Source organism: Thamnophis sirtalis, unplaced genomic scaffold (genome assembly GCF_051295495.1).
Source record: "Thamnophis sirtalis isolate CommonGarterSnake01/CBP01778 unplaced genomic scaffold, rThaSir2_p1.2 scaffold_8, whole genome shotgun sequence".
Classification (NCBI taxonomy): domain Eukaryota; kingdom Metazoa; phylum Chordata; class Lepidosauria; order Squamata; family Natricidae; genus Thamnophis; species Thamnophis sirtalis.
This window is the reverse complement of record NW_028261388.1, coordinates 58,514,716-58,533,513: the sequence shown is the minus strand read 5'-3', so window position 1 is coordinate 58,533,513 and position 18,798 is coordinate 58,514,716. Positions and strand designations below refer to the sequence as shown.

The 18,798-nt window shown below is 39.9% G+C and overlaps 1 pseudogene; it reads right to left on the bottom strand.

Annotated features, from left to right (window-relative positions):
* Nucleotides 1–9,836: 9,836 nt before the first annotated feature.
* Nucleotides 9,837–11,045, bottom strand: LOC148044428 (uncharacterized; annotated as a pseudogene).
* Between the last annotated feature and the right edge of the window lie 7,753 nt (nucleotides 11,046–18,798).

The window sequence follows — 18,798 nt, the reverse complement described above, 5'->3', positions numbered from 1 at the left end:
ACTTAATGTTCTTCTGATGGTGAAGTCAACTGGAAGTTCTCCAGCTGGACAAAAGTGGGGGGGGGTCTCAAGAGTCTCACATGAACCCTGTCTGACCCCCATCTCCGAGATCTTTCTTAGATCAGACCCCCCCTGGAGGGGGAGCGAAAAAGGGGCAGTGTCTTATCAGACCCAGAGGGAGGCAACAGGCCCCTTGCAGGTTGGAGATTTGCCCTCTGAATCGCAGTAGGGGTGGCAGCATGGCAACATGCTGCACAAGAAGCTGACTTCCAGCTAAAGCAAATGAACAGGAGTGTGAGGAAGAGATAAAAGACCGGTAAGAAAATTCATCTAACCCACAGCCATAAATCAAACTTGGAAAAGGCAAAGAATCTTGAGAGCATAAATAATATTTTTTAATTAAAAGTTTTAATAAGTTTTACAATTATATACCTTTCCCTTTCTCCCCCCCCCATCCCACATCCCCTACCCCCCTCCCCCCCAATCTCCCAGAGCAAATACAGGGTATAAACATTTAGCAATCATACACTAAAATAAACTAACTAACTTTAGCATCTTCCCTTCGCTTGTACTTTAACTCCCCTTTTGTAAAGCTAACTAAGATAAGTTGTAACATTCCTTGTTCATTCATTCATAAGCTAACTGAAGTTTCTTAGTCCCATATTGTCAGGCCTGCATTTATATTCCTTTTAGAATTTTGGCCTGCCACACTTTCTCTAATTTCATTATGCTGTTTCTTTAAGTATAGTCAATGGGAGGGGGGAATAGAAGGAGTAGGATTTTTGAATGTATTGTTTTTCATTCTTTACTAGAAGCAAGGTCATCCTTTGTCTCCACACTAGTACATCTGACCGGAAGAAGCTGGGCATGGACGCCAGCGTGGAAGAAGGAGATTGGGCCATGTGATGGACTGTGGGTGTAGGGATAAGATCATGAACTTTTAACTGGGTGGGTGTCAGGCCTGCATTTATATTACTTTTAGAATTTTGGCCTGCTACACTTTCTCTTATTTCATTATGCTGTTTCTTTAAGTATAGTCAATGGGAGGGGGGAATAGACAGGAGTGAGAATTGTGGAATGTATTGTTTTCATTCTTTGCTAGAAGTCAAGGTCATCCTTTGTTCTCCACACCAGTACACCTGACTGGAAGAAGCTGGGTATGGACGCCAGCGTGGAAGAAGAAGATTGGACCATGTGATGGATTGTGGGTGTGGGGACAAGATCATGAACTTTTAACTGGGTGGAATTCTGATGTCATTTTCAGTATTGGGATTAACACAGATGTGCCTAAGATGTCTGTCTTATTAAATTGGAACAAAAAGGATTGTTTTGCCTTGGACTCTGATTTAATTTTGCATGATACTTGGAACGCTGACATTATCCCAATACTCCCTTCAAAATAAATCACCAGCACCCCTCCCTTGCAGGGGGGCTGGTGAGGTTTGCTGTATCTCCAACGCTGAACCACACCGGTTAGCGTAAAACATCAGCAAACAATTAGGAGAAAGCCTTTTGAGATAAGAAGCTGAGACGAGACATTCCTCTGCAAATATCTGCAAAGGCAAAAGCAGTTTCGCTTTTAAAAATTTATTGCCATTGGCAAGAAGCCCAGCCTGTGTGGGAAGCAAAGAAGTGGAATGGAGGTACTTATTCTCAACGCAGATCTGATGAATGGAGATTCCAGCCACCCTCATGCATCAGCTCCGATGGAGATCCCGGACCATTCTGGACAACTAAATGTGAGTGCATTCTACCCCTCCTTCCCCACAGCCAAGGCTTGGAAAAAACCCTGGAGTGGAAAGTTTGACTCCTTCGAAACGGGGATATTTGAAATGAGCCAATGACCTGTAACTGAGTTGAAGACAGAATCCCTAGCAAAATGGGATTTTCAACCCAGCCAGCAAGAAGGGATTTGGCAAACATCCTCCACTTACCAGCCACCACTAAATTGGATTTTCTTCCCAGAGTGTGGATGGTTAAGATGCCAGTTGACACCTCCAGGACCATCAACATGGGAAAGTCCCCCAAGCCAGCAGAGGGGCCCTTGGGCCAAAAATCCACCAAGCCAGCAGAGAGGCCCTTGGCAAATAAACCCCCCTAACCAGCCATCATTGGGTGAACTGCAACCTGTGAATCAGGCACCCTCGGGATGGGTCTTAATCCCAGATCATGGATGGAAGGGATTCCAATTGGTACCTGCCCTTCCTCAGCATATGGCACCATGGCAGACAACTGGGCAGTGGCCAACCGAGGGATTGACCTCCCCACCGGTTCCTGTCTTCCCTGCAACACCCCAAAAGGTTCTTGCCCAACCTTCCTACAGAGAAAGGTTCTCAACAACGGAAGAAGGGATTACCAAGGGGTTAGCTACAGAATGGATGGTGGAAAAATGTGATGAGGTGATTCCTAAGTTTAGAGGTGTAACTAGGTCCCTTTCCTCGTGGGGCCCAACAAAATGCCACCTTGCTGTCAACTTGGCCACAAAGCATCAGAGTGCTTGGCTTCAGCCCCATTGGCACAAATGTGCGCACCAATCGCCACGGCGGAAAAGAGAAGGCTCCAGATGCCACCACAAAAGAGTCATCTGGCCCAACAACCTCTAGAAGAGGATCCCCAATTTAAGGTGATGAAGAGTCCTACCAAGGGGGAGGCCTCAGAGGAGGAAAAGGGCAACCAACCTCTAGAAGAGGATCCCCAACTTAAGGTGACGAAGAGTCCTACCAAGGGGGAGGCCTCAGAGGAGGGAAAGGGTCAACAACCTCTGGAAGAGGATCCCCAACTTAAGGTGACAAAGAGTCCTACCAAGGGGGATGCCTCGGAGGAGGAAATTGCTTAGGATGACCCAATGGTGAATGCACCCATCCGCCCCTTCGCCTTCCAAGTCAACCTCCAAGTGCCTAAGACGGGGTTGGAGGGGGAAGTTGAAGCAGTTGTGAGCACCAGTTGCACTCGATGCTTAATCAGCACGTCGATTGTCAAGCAACTAGGCATAAGCACAAGACCTCTTGCCTGTCCCATTCGGGGTGAACAGGTAGATGGAACACTAATTGGAGGGGGCCCAACCCATGCTAGTAACTGAGCTGGTGAAATTACAAGTGGGCTGCCACTGGGCCCAACAAAACTTGTTGGGGGATGTTTTGTCGAGAAGACTGCAGCATGATAGTAATGGAAGCCAGGATAAGCTGATGACAGCTATGAAATTGGCGCTCCCAACAGACCAGTCTGGACTGCTACAACGAGTGGCCAGCCCTAACAGACCATGGGAAGAGGTCGCAATGGACTTCATCATGCAACTCCCAGACAGCAGTGGAAACAGAGTAATCTGGACAATTATGGACTTGGTTTCTAAGCAGGCGCACTTCATTGCTTGCTCAGACTTGCTGTCCGCAAAGGAATTAGCGAAAATGTTTGTGAAACACATTTATCGCCTGCATGGATTGCCCAAGAGGATCATTTCATACCGTGGAGTCCAGTTCACAGCCAAGTTCTGGAGCCAGGTCCTGAGATCCATGGGGTCCACAGAAGAACTGAGTTCAGAGGTTCATCCCAGCATGAACTGTGCAGCAGAGAGAGCCAATGCGTTGGTGGAACAATACATCCGGTGTTTTGTGGACTATCAGCAAGACAACTGATCAGACTTGCTGCCCTTCGCCAAAGTGGCGTACAACAATGCGGTTCATAGCAGCACTGGATTTACTCCTTTCCAGATTACAGTGGCATGGAATTTGTTCCATGTCTGAGCTGCCTAGAGAACCTCCCTCCTCCATGTCTTTGAATGAATGGATGGACATGCTAAAGAAAGGATGGGAGAATACGAAGAAGGCTATAGCAGTTGCAGCAGAAGCCTACTAGAAGCAAGCTGATAAACACTGCTCGCTCCAGAACCCCTTCCTTGTGGGGGACAAAGTTTTTGTGTCTACTAAATACTTAAGATTAGGAATGCCTAGGAAGGAATTTGGTCCAAAATTTCTAGGTCCATTCCCAATAGTGAAGATAGTTAACCCATTTACAGTTCAGCGCAGTCTACCCAGAAGTGTAGGGAAATTTGGTCCAGAATTTCATTGTAGCTTGTTGAAACCAGTAAATGGGTCTAGCATAAGAGCATCCACCTTGCTGAAATACCTGTAACCAAACGACATGCTATATGTGATAATGGCTTTTTTTCTTTTTCTTTTTGTGTTTTTTTTCTTTTGTTTTTATTGTTGTGTGCATCAAATATATAAGTATATACACAATAGAGAGATACAAAGTGTGTGTATGTGGGGAAGTATAGTTAGGACAGGTTAGCAAAAGTAAGGGAATAAGAAATGATACTAATTATGTCTGGGTTGGCGGAAATACCATCCCAAGGAAACATAAACTGAGATTTAAAATAGACACACCAACAACAATAGGAAAAAAAGGGAGAGAGGAGGAGAGAGTGAAAGGAAGACGGGGGAAAGAAGAAAGAGGTAAGGAGAGGAGGATGGAATGGAGAGAAAGAGAAGGAGAGAGGGTAGAAAGGGGAAGAGGAAGAGCAGGAGTAGGAGAAAGGTACGGGAAGAAGGAAGGGGAAGGAGAGGAGGAAAGTAGAGAAGGGAGGGAGGGAGAAAGGGAAAGGAAAGGAGGATGGAAGGAGAGAAAAGGAAGGAGAAAGAGTAAGAAGGGAAAGAGGAAGAGCAGGAGCAAAGGAGAGGTAAGGGAAGAAGGAAGGGGAAGGAGAGGAGGAAGGAAGAAAGTAGAGAAGGGAGAGAGGGTGAAAAGAAAGAGGTAAGGAGAGGAGGATGGAAAGGAGGAGGAGAGAGGGTAGGAAGGGGAAGAGGAAGAGCGGGAGTAGGAGAAAGGTACAGGAAGAAGGAAGGGAAAGGAGAGTAGAGAAGGGAGGGAGGGAGAAAAGAAAGGGAAAATAAGGTGATGTTACAACAGGAGGAAGGGATGGTAAATAAAGCAACCCAAACAGTATAACCTATTAAATGAAATAATAAATGTATAAGAATGATAAATGTTAAAACACCTGTAACCAAATGACATGTTGTATGTGATGATGGCTTTTTTTTGTCTCTCTCTGTGTGTGTGTTGTTGTTGTTTTTTATTATTGTGTGTATGTGTGGTTTATGTAATAAAAAAAAATTAAATTAAGGAAAAAAAGAGCATCCACCCAAGCTTTCTCTCCTCTTTTAGAGGTAGAAGGGGAAACATCATCTATAGTGATAGGAGGGGAACCACAATCTGAGGTGGAAAAGATTGTAGACTGCAGGTTGAATAGGGGTCGTTTGCAGTATTTAGTGCAATGGAAGGGTTACCCTTTGTCTGAAGCCACTTGGGTGAAAAGCTGGAACTTAAAAGTGGAAAAGTTAGTAAAACAATTCCATGAGAAGTTTCCCAATAAGCGAAAGGGTTCCCTGGGAGGGGGGGGGGGAAGTAGGTGGTTAATTTTTTTTATGTTAACTTTTATGTTGTTCTCTTTTCAGGAAACGTTTTTCTTCTGAGGAGAGGCTGCCTGTCAGGCCTGCAATTATATTCCTTTTAGAATTTTGGCCTGCCACACTTTCTCTAATTTCATTATGCTGTTTCTTTAACTAGAGAGCCGAGATGGTGGGCAGAGTGCAGTACTGCAGGCCACTTCAGCTGACTGCTAGATCAGCAGTTCAGCGGTTCAAATCTCACCGGCTCAGGGTTGACTCAGCCTTCCATCCTTCCAAGGTGGGTAAAATGAGGACCCAGATTGTGGGGGTGATATGCTGACTCTGTAAACCGCTTAGAGAGGGCTGAAAGCCCTATGAAGCGGTATATAAGTCTAACTGCTATTGCTATTGCTACTAAGTATAGTCAATGGGAGGGGGGAATAGAAGGAGTAGAATTTTGGAATGTATTGTTTTTCATTCTTTACTAGAAGCAAGGTCATCCTTTGTCTCCACACCAGTACATCTGACCAGAAGAAGCTGGGCATGGACGCCAGCATGGAAGAAGGAGATTGGACCATGTGATGGACTGTGGGTGTGGGGACAAGATCATGAACTTTTAACTGGGTGGGATTCTGATGTAACTTCCAGAGTTGGAATCCCCACAGCTATGTGCCAACATGCCTGCTTTATTAAATTGGAACTTTAATCATAGTTTTGCCTTCAACTCTGATTTAATTCTACATGGTATTTGGAATGCTGACACATATTTTTTTGAATATAATCAATCCATCTTCTCCATTCCAGCTTGTATTTCTCATCTGAATGGTCCTTGAGGTATGCTGATATTTTAACCATCTCTGCTAAGTTTGTTACTTTTAACGTCCATTCTTGAATGGTAGGCAATTCCTTCTTCCAGTACTGCGCCACCAACAATCTTGCTGCCGTTGTTAAGTTCAGAATCAAATTAGTCTCTATAACTGTACAATCTGTAATTATACCTAACAAGAATAACTGAGGAGTAAACTTTATCCTCTTTTTAAGAATATTTTGAATAATCCACCATATTTATATCCAAAATGCTTTGACCTTTTTACAAGTCCACCATATATGAAAATACGTATCATCAGCACAATCACATCTCCAACATTTAGATTGTAAGTTCGGATACATACAAGCTAATTTTTTAGGATCTAAATGCCATCTATAAAACATCTTGTAAAAATTCTCTCTCAAGTTTTGGGCTTGCGTAAATTTTACATTTCTTACCCATATCTTTTCCCATCTTTCCATCATTATTGGTTCTTCAAAATTTTGTGCCCATTTTATCATACAGTCTTTAACTAGCTCTGTTTCAGAATTTATTTTTATCAATATATTATATAACCTTTTTATATGCATTTGACTCTGGTCCCTAATTTATTTTACTAAGTTATCCTCATTTTGCATAATACCAATTTTCTGATCTTTTTTCCATCTAGCCTGTAGCTGTCCATACTGAAACCAGGTTTGAATTACCTTTTCCTCTTTTAGTACATTCAAGGGTTTTAACTGTAGTACACCTCTTTCTATAGTGAGAAGCTCTCTGTATGTGGTTACATCCTGTTTTTGTTCTATGCTTATATTCTCTATCGCGTGTCTGGGTACTGCCCACATAGGTATCTTATCATTTAATTTATATTGGTATTTTTTCCAGACACGCAATAGAGCATTCCCTAAAATATGACTTTTAAAAATCTTATCCACCTTCTTATCGTATATTAAATAAGTATGCCAACCGTATACCAAATCATACCCTTCAATGTTCATTATTCTATCCTCTGTTGAGTTAATCCAATCACTAATTGTTGATAAAACTACTGCTTCATAATATAATTTTAAATTTGGCATTTTCAAACCTCATCTCTCACATGCATCTTGCATTATTTTAAGTTTTATTCTCGGTTTCTTCCCTGCCCAAACAAATTTATTAATACCCTTCTGCCATTCTTCCAAATTTGCATCTTTTTTTTAGTATTGGTATCATTTGAAAAGAAATAGAAACTTAGGCAAAACATTCATTTTTAGTACTGTTATCCTTCCCAACAAAGACAGTTGTAATTTTTCCCATTTGTTCATCTCTATCTGTATTCTGTGCCATAATGGTTCATAATTATACTTATATAATTTCCCGTTTGAGGTTGTGATATAAACTCCTAAATATTTAACCTTTTTTACTATCTCACATCCTGTTATTTTTTCTAGTTCTTCTCTTTGATTTGTATTCATATTTTTAACTATCATCTTTGTTTTCCCTAGATTTATTTTAAACCCAGATACTTGACCATATTGATTAATTATGCTCATTAAACCCATAGCTGATTTCCCCAGTTGGGTTAAAATTACAACCAAATCATCCCCAAATGCTCATACTCTGTATTCGTAATGCCTAATCTTAATCCCCTGTAAGTCATCTGACCCACGTATTTTATTCAACAATAACTCCAGGGTTAAGATAAACAATAATGGAGATAGGGGACACCCCTGTCTTGTTCCTTTTTTCAATTTTAAAGGATTCTGTTAAACTACCATTGACTATAATTTGTGCTGTTTGTTTCTGGTATATTGCCTTAATAGATTGTGTAAAGTACTCTCCAAACTGCATCTTTTGTATTATTTTCATTAAAAATTGCCAATTCACTCGATCAAATGCTTTCTCCACATCCAAGAATATAAGCGCTGCGAGGACTTGGTTATTCTTTCCCAAATACTCCAATATATTAACAATTTGTCTTACATTACTTTTCGTCTTCCTTGTATGAAACCAGATTGATCATTGTGAATCATTTGTTGTATAACTAACATCAACCTATTTGCTAATATTTTAGCAAAAAAATTTATAATCTATATTGAGTAATGATATGGGGCTATAATTTTTTGGCTGGCTGAGATCTTGATCTTCTTTCAGAATCAGGGAGATAAAGGCTGTTCTCCAAGATGGTGGTACCCTTCCTTCCAGTTGAATTCTATTAAATAGTTCCCTAAGAGGTTCTACAATTTCTAATTGTAAATTTTTATAATAAACCACTGTCAGTCTGTCTGTACCAGGGGCCTTCCCAACTTTTAACTGTTTAATTGCCATGAGGATTTCCTCTGAAGTTATTGGTTGGTTCAATCTCTCCTTTTGCTCATCTGTAACTATAGGGGTTTTCTCCTTCTCCAAGTATCTATCTATGTCTAAACCTTGTATTTTATCACCAGTGTACAGTCTTATATAAAATTCTAAAAAAGCCTTTTTAATCATATCCTGTTGATAAGCTTCTTTACCTTTGTATTCTATTTTTTCTATAGTACAAGATTTTTGTTTTTTCCTCATCATATATGTTAACCATCTACCTGGTTTATTTGCATTGCAAAAAGTATTATGTTTAGCATATAATAAATTAGTAACCACTTGATCTGACATCAACATGTTAAATTGCGCTCGTAGTAGAATAATTGCCTCTTTTGTCTTCTTATCTCCTGGGTTATATATTAGCCCCTGCTCTTTCTTCTTTATCTCCTCTTCTAATTCCCTTCATTCCCCCCCCATCTACGTATATATTGGTTATTTAAGTTTATTAAAACTCATCTCATATACAGTTTACTTGCATCCCAAACCATTTCCCTTATTCATATTAAAAGCAAAATATTCTTTCAACAGTTTTTTATATTCATTGACATTTTTCTCGTATCCAAATAAATTTTCATTTAACCTCCAAGACCTTCTAGGTTCCTTCCCATATTCCATCCAATCCGGGTTACGATCTGTTAAAGCTCTCGGGCATATCTTCGTTTTCTTCACCCTAGAAAGAAAATCATTTGTGATTAATATAAAATCAATCCTAAAAAAGGATTGATGCCTATCAGAAAAAAATGTAAAATCCTGTTCTTTAGCATTCCTTTCCCGCCAGATGTCTCTTAGTTCAATATTGTCCATCATATCAAAGAAAGACTTAGGTAATCTTGCACATTTTTGAATATTTTCCAATGGTCCTTTCTTATCTTTCCTGGTATCCAATACTCAGTTCCAGTCACCCAATAATATACACGATCTATAATCCCATTGTATTAACTTGGTATGGAGCAATTTATAAAAATTTTCTTATTGTTGATTGGGGGCGTATACTCCCGTTAAGAGTGTCTTCTTTCCTTCTAATAATAATTCAATTGTGATGTATCTTCCTTGAGGGTCTGCTTCAATTAATTCAGCCTTTAAGTCCTTTCTTAAGTATATAACTATACCGTTTTTCTTCTCCGGAGCAGATATTACAAAATGTTGTCCCAATCTTGCATTCATCAAATATTTCTGGTCATTTGTTCTAATATGTGTTACTTGCAGGTAAATTACAACGTTTTAAAATTGTTTCAAATAATGGAATATCTTTTTCCTTTTTTTGTGGTGAGTTTAAGCCGTTAACATTCCAGGTTAAAATTTTAATTGTCATCTTCAGCTCCCTGAAGCTTTTTAAGAGCCACCTGGAAATCCTGTAATTTCATCTTCGGCCTGGCTCCACCCACAGCTTCTGTATTAATGTTTGTAGTTTCTTGAATTATTGTCTGGGCTTGTTGCATCTTTAATTCTTGTTCCTTATGTTTAGTAGCCGCTTGAGTTTGTCTTTGCTCCATAATTTCTTCTGTCTCCACAAGAAGATTCAAAGCTTGAGCAGCATCCTTTGATCCTTGAATATCTTGCTGTCTGGCCACTACTGCTTCTTCCCTTTCTCTAAATCCTGGAGATGGAGGGTAACCAGCCTTTAATACATTGCTGTAAAAATCTCTGGCCTTCCAAACTGAGTTGAGACAATATCTTTGTCCCAAGTAGTTCACCACTAGTCCGGCTGGAACTTCCCATCTGTATTGTATCTGGTGGTTTTTGAGTTCATCCACTAAAAATGCATAATCTTTCCTAGATTTCAACGTTTTAGGTGGAATTTCCTTCAAAACTAACAGACCTTGACCTGCAATTTGCAACTTGGTTTTGTAGGATGCTTGTAGTATCAGGTTCCTTATATTTCTGGTAGCAAAGTAGATTACAATATCTCTTGGTAATTGTTTCTGTCTGGCAATCCATGAATTAATATGGTAAATTTCGTCAATTTGCCAGTTATACTCAGCTCTGGGTTGACCAATTAGTTGGTTGAAAGCCTCTGCAAGAATCTCTTTCAAATTTTCTTGGTTATTTTCTTTCAAGCCTCTTATTCTCAAAGCAAATTCCATCGCTCTATATTGTATCATTGTAATTTCTGCCTCTGATTTTTCAATCTTACTTTGAGCATCTTCAACTTTACTCTCTAAGCTCACATTGGACTGGTTAATTTCTTCCACCCTATCCTCTAATGAGGTTACTTAGCTAGCCAGACCCTTAAAGACTTCCACTATGTCTTCTGTTATTTGTTGGTTATGGCTTTGAATTAAGTCCTTGATTTCAGACATTTCACCAGAGACCTCTTTAAACGCAGATATGACCTTCTCCTCTATTTTTACTTCTAACACAGAAGCCTGTTCCTTTAAGTCGCTTTGAAGAGTCTCAAGAATTAAAACCTCATCAGCAGGGGGAGGTAATAATGACTGTAATTTGTGTGTCTGGGCTGGAGAGCTGCCAGCGCTCTTTGAAGCAGTTATTTTAACTTGCTTTGAAGCCATTTCAACTATTAAATTAAACTTATCTTCAGCCAAATTGTTAAGTCCAAAAAATCCACTTAATCCAATTATTAAGTCTTGTACCTTGTTAGTAAATCAATGCTGTTTTGAATGATCTTAAACTCTTAGTTCTTTTAACAACGTTAGGAAACACTTAAGATGTAATTGCTTGTTAAGTTTCAGTTTGACCACACCCTTTAATATTCAGGCACCATTTTCGCTTCTATCTCGTTAATTTTAACAGAAGGAGCTTTAGTTTAACTTTTGGAGTTAAAGTTTAAAATACTTGCAGTTGTGAAACTCTCCAGTATTTGCTCTGCCTGCTTCTTATTCAAATGTAGATCAAAACATTGATTGCAGGGATGGTTGTGGCTCTTTGATCTGCAAAAAGCAGACGCATCCCGAGAGCAGAGTGTGTCGAGCTACAGGGGGGCTCACACCTTCTAAGCCCCAGAAATTGCTCCTGGGGGTTTAAGGGAGCTCTACCCTCGCTCAGCAGCTCTCCTCCCCCTCTTTTCCTGAGGGGAGAGTTTTCAGGCTGCCAGACAGCTGATTTATGCTGTTCTGGCAGCTAAACGCGATCTCGGGGCTGGAACATCCCAGAGAGATGTCTGTCAGAGCCTACGGTGCCACTGGAAGCGAGAGTATAAATAATATTGATGGTCAGACCGGGAGTTTTTTAAAAAGAAAGAAAAGGAAAATGGAAGGTTGAAACACTAGCCTCCCCCCCAAAGCCATTTGTTTGAAACAATTCAAACAGAAATGGAGAAAGCAGAGAAGTGATAAACCCACTCAAACACTAACTCTAAATTTGGCTTCCGACTTGAAAAGATTGAGTTTTTAAAGGAGTCTAGGAGCGTGAAGATTTATTTCGTCCAAGTGTCTTTTAACGAATATATCTTAAACAATCCCAATTAATGAGAGATGGAATGCAACAAGGGAGAAAGATCAAGAAAAAAGCACTATCTCCTCACTGACCTAACCTAATCTTGCCTGTGTGGGAAATTCTAATTAGCCAACTACCGTAAATCAGAACTTGGAAAAGCAGGAGGTGAAGAAAAAACATACCTAAGTTTTGGCTGTATGCAAGCTTGTTCCAATTATATTTTGAGCAGCTATGACCAATGAGAGATGAAGAGTGGCAAGGCAAGGAAATAATAACAGAGTCATGAACTGGGAAATACTAAGGGGTTTTTTTTCTTCCTTTTTTTCTGCAAAAGATTATGATGGCTCCAGCTGAGAAATATAAAAGACCTTTTTGATGGTGACTTGGGGAAAATTGAAGAGGATGGATGTATCAAAACAAAGAAAAGGGAGAAGGCAGGAACAGAGAAGTAGGACAAAAGAGTTACTAGGAAAAAATCAGACAACTAGAAATTGTTATATGGGAAAATATAAAGCTAAGATAAGGGGTTTATTCCTAAATCTGACAATAAAATGGAGTTGCTAACTGGTTGAATATGATAATGGAAAGATAAATAAAGATTAAAATATATGGAATATGGACAAATATGAAACTGATATGGGGAGATTGTAAAGCAGAGGTTTGTGATTCACTTTTAAACATGATAATTAAATTGAGTTGCTAATTGATTGAATATGACAATAGAAGGACAATTAAGCATGGGTTAAAATATATAAAATATGGACATATATAGAACTTTTAAGATGATGAACATAGTGAGATGTGTACCGCTTGTTATTTGATTATATGTTATGAAAATGAAAAAATAAAAAACTTTATTTATATAAAAAAATTAAAAAAAAAATTCTTCCGATGGTGTACTCTACCCAATGGGTTGGTCATTATACCTGCCAGATTGTCTTCTGAAGAACAATCAAGCAAGCTAATTAATTTATATTTGATGGCTTCTCTTACATTACAATATTTAATATCCACATGCTTTCTTCTATTTTTTACTCTGTCACCTGGTGCCATTTTAATGCAAACAGCATTATCCTCAAACACGGTTACAGCTTCATTTACGTTTATATTTAAATCCTTTAACAGCTGTATGTACCAAGTTACCTCTGTACAAAGTTCAGTTAGAGCAATAAATTCTGCCTCTGCTATAGAAATGGCTACAGTTGTTTGCTTTCTGGCATTCCAACCAATTAATACCACAATTCCAGAATTGGACTTTCCGGTTTTTAAATCATTGGCATAATCACTGTCAACATAACAGTTCAACTTCAATTCTTCAGAGACCTGTATTTGAAGACCCAATATCAGCATTCCAGAAAGATCCAACTCCAATGAAAACCTCCCAGACAGGCATTTTCTCAAAGTTCCCTTTTATTAGAGTAGGTATACAGGCACATGGGAAACCTAAATTTGATATTTTCCTCAGTAAATCAAAAACCCAAAGTCAACACCTGCACCCATCAGTCCCCCACATGGTCCAATCCCAATCCATCCCAACTTGAGGCATCACTTCAACCACTTCTCCTCCAGATGCAGGAATACCATGACCTTGACCGAAAAGAAGATTGCTATTATGTCTAACTACATTCCCTCCACTAAATCCCATCTCCTAATTTCCCAAGCACAAGAATGTGGACACGTGGAAACTTATGGTGTTAATATGGCTTCCAATGCTGACAGGCTTCCCCCCACTGAAGAAAAAAACACATCCTGGAAAATGAAATAGACAAAACACAAAACAGGGGTTAATGCAATGTCCATCAAAACACTTAACCCCCCCCCCTCCCCATGCCAGGAGGACCCTTTGGCTTGTCAGGAAATTTATCATGAAATTGTTTCACTAGTCTATCAGCCTTCACTTTCCAACTTTTTACCCAGGTAGCTTCTGACAAAGGGTATCCTTTCCAGAGTACTAAATACTGAAATCGATTCCGATGTGATCTAGAGTCAAGAATCTTCTAAACTTCATAATGAGTTTCACCTTGTACTATCATAGGTTGCGTCGAAGCAGCTGGTATGGGTCTTAAATTAGATCCTACCCCTGGTTTCAATAAGCTACTGTGAAACACTGGATATATTTTGCCTAGTATCAGAGGGAGGCTAAGTTGGACAGTCACAGGGTTAATCATTTTCACTATAGGAAAAGGACCAAGGAATTTAGGTCTGAATTTCTTGCTTGGTGACCTCAGTCTTAGGTATTTAGTTGACAAATACAATTTGTCTCCTATCCAAAAAGGTGGTTGGAGAGACCTGTGCTTGTCTGCCGATGTTTTATATTTCTCAGCTTCTTCCGCTAAAGCTTTCTTAGTATTCTCCCACCCTTTTTGTAATGCAGTGTCCATTCTGTTAGGGGCATGGAAATGGGTGCAATTCAGACATAGGCACAAAATCCATGCCAGTAGTTATTTGGAAAGGAGTCAACCTTGTACTACTATGTACTACATTATTATAAGCCACTTCTGTGAATGGTAGTTGATAATTTACATAATCTCTAATGTATTGTTCCACCATTGCATCAGATCGTTCTGCTGATCCATTAGTAGCAGGATAAAAAGCTGAGCTAAACCCCTGGGATGATCCAATGGACCTCAGGAACTCCCTCCAGAACCTAAAAGTAAATTGGACTCTGTGATCTGATATTACTCACCGTGGAACACAATGAAGCCTGTAAATGTGCTTCATGAAAGGCTTTGCCAGCTTTTTGGCAGAAGGCAGTCCATTGCAGGCTGTGAAATGGGCTTGTTTGGAGAACAAATCAACAACAGTCCAAATTACTGTACTTCCTCCACTTTCTGGGAGTTCGACAATAAAGTCCATTGCAATCTCCTCCCAGGGTTTTGTGGGTTCAGCCACTTGCTGGAGAAACCCAGGGGTTTTCCATGGTCTAGTTTTCATGGTGGCACAAATAGTGCCGCTTTTAACATAGTCCTTTACATCGGATTTCATCCTTGGCCACCAGAATTGTCTCCTAACCAAATGTTGGATTTTTTAAAATTCAAAATGTCCTCCTAGTTGAGAATCATGACTCCATTTTAGCACCATTAGTCTCATGCAGCTGGACACATAAATCTTACTTCCTTTCCATGCCAGTCCCTCCCTCAAAGTTAAGTCCATTTGGTTTTTTTAAAACCACGTATCATTTGACAATGCAGCTTTTAATTCTGCTATCAACTTGTCTTCAGAGAAGTCAGAACAGTGTTTGGTTTGTGCTCTGGTGATCGCTTGGGTTGCTGGCTGCACTTTGAAGATCATGGCATGTACTATCTCTTCTCATCGGCTGTCAAATTGGGGTTTTCTGGACAAAGCATCAGCCAATAGGTCCCCCCCGGAATGTTCTTTAGTTTGAAGTTAAAGCATTTAAAATACTGAGTCCAATGAACTTTTTTATCTTGAAAACTCTTTTATTTCATTTTCATTTTCCTTTTTATACAATCACTTAAATACTGTGCAATTAAGAAAGCAATAAACACAACTCATAACACTTCTATCCTCCATACACCCTTTCTTCTCCCCCTCCAACTTTCATTTCTCCCCTCCAGCATTCCCCTCTTCTACTTCCCCTCCCCCTCAGACATTCCTTTCTCCCCTTCCCTCCATCTCACCCTCCTTACATTCCCCTCTCACTCCCTCTTGACTCCTCCCTCTTCTTTCCCTCTACTCCTCACTTCGGTGTATTTCTACTATTCATTAATCTATTCATTTTGTAATTTACACTAAAATTATAAGAAAAGAGAAAAAAAAAGGAAAATAAAAGGAAAAGAGAAAAAAAAAGAAAAAAGAGCAACAGTATACAAGTGCATTCATTGTTTTGGAAATTGATTCTATAACTAAATCCTTGTTCTCTGCTCTTCTGCCCTTCCGGAGGGGAAAAACGATACCTCCTGCCTTGTAGTTGTGTGTTTGGTTGTTTCTCTTCTACTTCTCCTTGTCTTTCTCCAAGTCCGGGTAATTCAGGAAGTCCCGCCTTCAGGATCTTATAATAAAAATCTTGGGCTTCACAAACTGAATTGAGGCGATGATTTTGATCATCAAGTGTAACTGTAATACCAAATGGCACCTCCCATCTATACTGTATCTGATTATTTCTAAGTTCTTTAGTTAGGAAAACATAGTCTCTCCTGGCTCTTAACATTTGGGGTGGTATTTCTTTAAAAACGATCAAGTCCTGTCCATCAATTCGCAGCCTGTTATTGTAAAACTCTTGTAGTATTGCGTTTCTGGATTCTTTTGTGGCAAAATATATAATTATATCTCTCAGAAGCTGTCTCTGTTTTGCTGTCCACGAATTATGGCGGTAAATTTTTTGGATCTGCCAATCAAAGTTGAGTCCCGGACTTCCCACCAAACGACTGAAAGCCTCAAAAAAGGTCTGCTTCAAATTCTCCTGTTCATTTTCACGCAATCCCCTAACTCTTATTGCAAATGCAGTCTTTTTATAGTTTGTCATAACAAGTTGTCTCTCTGCCTTTTCAACTTCCTGTTGCAACATTTCAATTTTAGATGTCAGATTAGAATTGGCTTCTTCCAAAAGTTCCAGTTTATCCTCCATTCCTGCAATATAATCTGTCATCACAGTTATAACCCCGATGGTGTCCTCCTTTGTTTGAGCAATCTTGGCATCAAGTTTATCACATAATTCCAAAATAAGTTGCTTCATTTCCTCTCTAAATTCTCTAAGGGTTTCAAAAAGAAATTCTTTCGTTAACAAATCTCCAGTAGGGGGCGTAGAAGGCAAAGACTGTGGCTTTATAGCAATTACTTGGGATGTATTGTTAAAAAAACGTTTAGATTGCTTTGACTTGGGAGCCATTATAAAAGAAAAAAAGAGAACAAACAAAGTCTCTGCGCACCTTGATTTAAAATAAAATACTTTCAGTAAACTTTGGCAATTAATAAAGAGAGGTCTTCAGGAAAACAGGGCTGATTAAATATATCATATATCAACTGCGAAAGCTATAAAATCGCCATTTTGAAAAGCAGTTAAACAAAGGAGTTTTTTGTAAAATTGAAGCTGGTATTTTGAATAATAATAAACAAAAAGGTTCTCAGGAATGGTCGCTGCTCGGATCGATTTTAAATAGCTTAGATTTGTCCTGAGGGGGGAGGACGACCTGCCTTGAGCTGAAAAAAACAGCTGAGAAGATCTGGCTGGAGTAAAAAAAAACCTCAGCTTTTGTTGAACCTCTTCTCCGTTCACAGCGAAAAACAAAAGGCTGTGAACTACAAAGAGATTCTAACGACTGAGTTCCTCCCTGCCCCTTTCTTGCCTGAAAGGAGAGATATCTATAGATTTTTTAGATATACAAACCAGAACTCTGAGGGCAGCTCCTTTGAGCCACCGGCGACGGCAGGCTCCTCCCCCGGAAGTCGAACTTTTTTGAGGGAAAGTTTTCGAGAGGTCTTTAGAGCCTTGAGATTTTTATGATCAGTCCACACTTTGAAAGGCTCTTTAACCCACACTAGGAAATGTCTCCAGGATAAGAGAGCCCATCACAGTGCAAAAGCCTCTTTCTCCCAGACTGCCCATCTGTGTTAAGTGTCCATTAACTTTTTTGACACATAAGCAGAAGGCATTAATTTGTTTTGAGAGTCCTTTTGGAGTAGAATAGCCACTACAGCCATGTCACTAGCATTGGCTTGGACTATAAAGGGTTTATTTGGATCAGGGTGCTGGAGGATTGGCTCCACAGCAAACAGGCACTTTAAATATTCAAAGGATTTTTGATAATCCATTGTCCAAGCAAGAGGCTGGCTAGGTTTTGGCTTGGTTGGAGATGGGCTGGTTTTTAGTAACTTGGTTAAAGGGAGTGCAACCTTTGTGAAGAAAGAGATGAATTGTCTCTAAAAATTTGCAAAACCCAGGAAGCTTTGAAGTTGCTTACACCTTTGTGGGGACTGCCAATCTAGTACAGCCTTCACCTTTCCAGGATCCATTTCGATCCCTTGGTAGACACTCTGTAGCCCAGGTAGTCTAAAGATTCCTTATGGAATTCACTGCGCCAAGGTGGCGCAGTGGTTAAATGCAGCACTGCAGGCTACTGCTAGATCAGCAGGTCAGCGGTTCAAATCTCACCGGCTCAGGGTTGACTCAGCCTTCCATCCTTCCGAGGTGGGTAAAATGAGGACCCAGATTGTTGGGGGCAATATGCCGACTCTCTGTAAACCGCTTAGAGAGGCCTGAAAGGCCTATGAAGCGGTATATAAGTCTACTGCTATTGCTATTGCTATTGCCAGCTTCGCATATAACCGCTTAGAGAGGCCTGAAAGGCCTATGAAGCGGTATATAAGTCTACTGCTATTGCTATTGCTATTGCCAGCTTCGCATATAGCTTGGCAGCTAAAGGTTTTTTCAGAACTTGTCTGACTAGTTTGACATGCTCTTTAAAAGTTTCAATGAATATGAGAATGTCATTCAGGTAAACCAGGACCCCCTTATACAGGTGTTCATGTAGTACCTGGTTGATCAGTTGTATAAATACTGTGGGGGGCCCTTGATGTCCAAAAGGCATAACTCAGAACTGGAAACTGCCCAGCAGACAGTTAAAAGCCATTTTCCATTCCTCTCCCTCCTTTATGTGGATTTCCCTTAGATCCAGCTTAGAGAAAATCTTGCCTTTTGACAAGTGATTCAGCAAGTCCTTCATTAGGGGTAGGGGGGTATGTATTTTGTATCCAAATTGCATTGACCCCCCCTAAAATCAACGCTTAATCTGAGCTTTCTTCTCTTTAAACAATACTGGGGCTGCCACTCTAGATTTTGAAGTCTCAATGAATCCTCTGGCTAAGTTGGTATCAATGTACTTTCTCAATTTGGTAATTTCGGCGAGCATC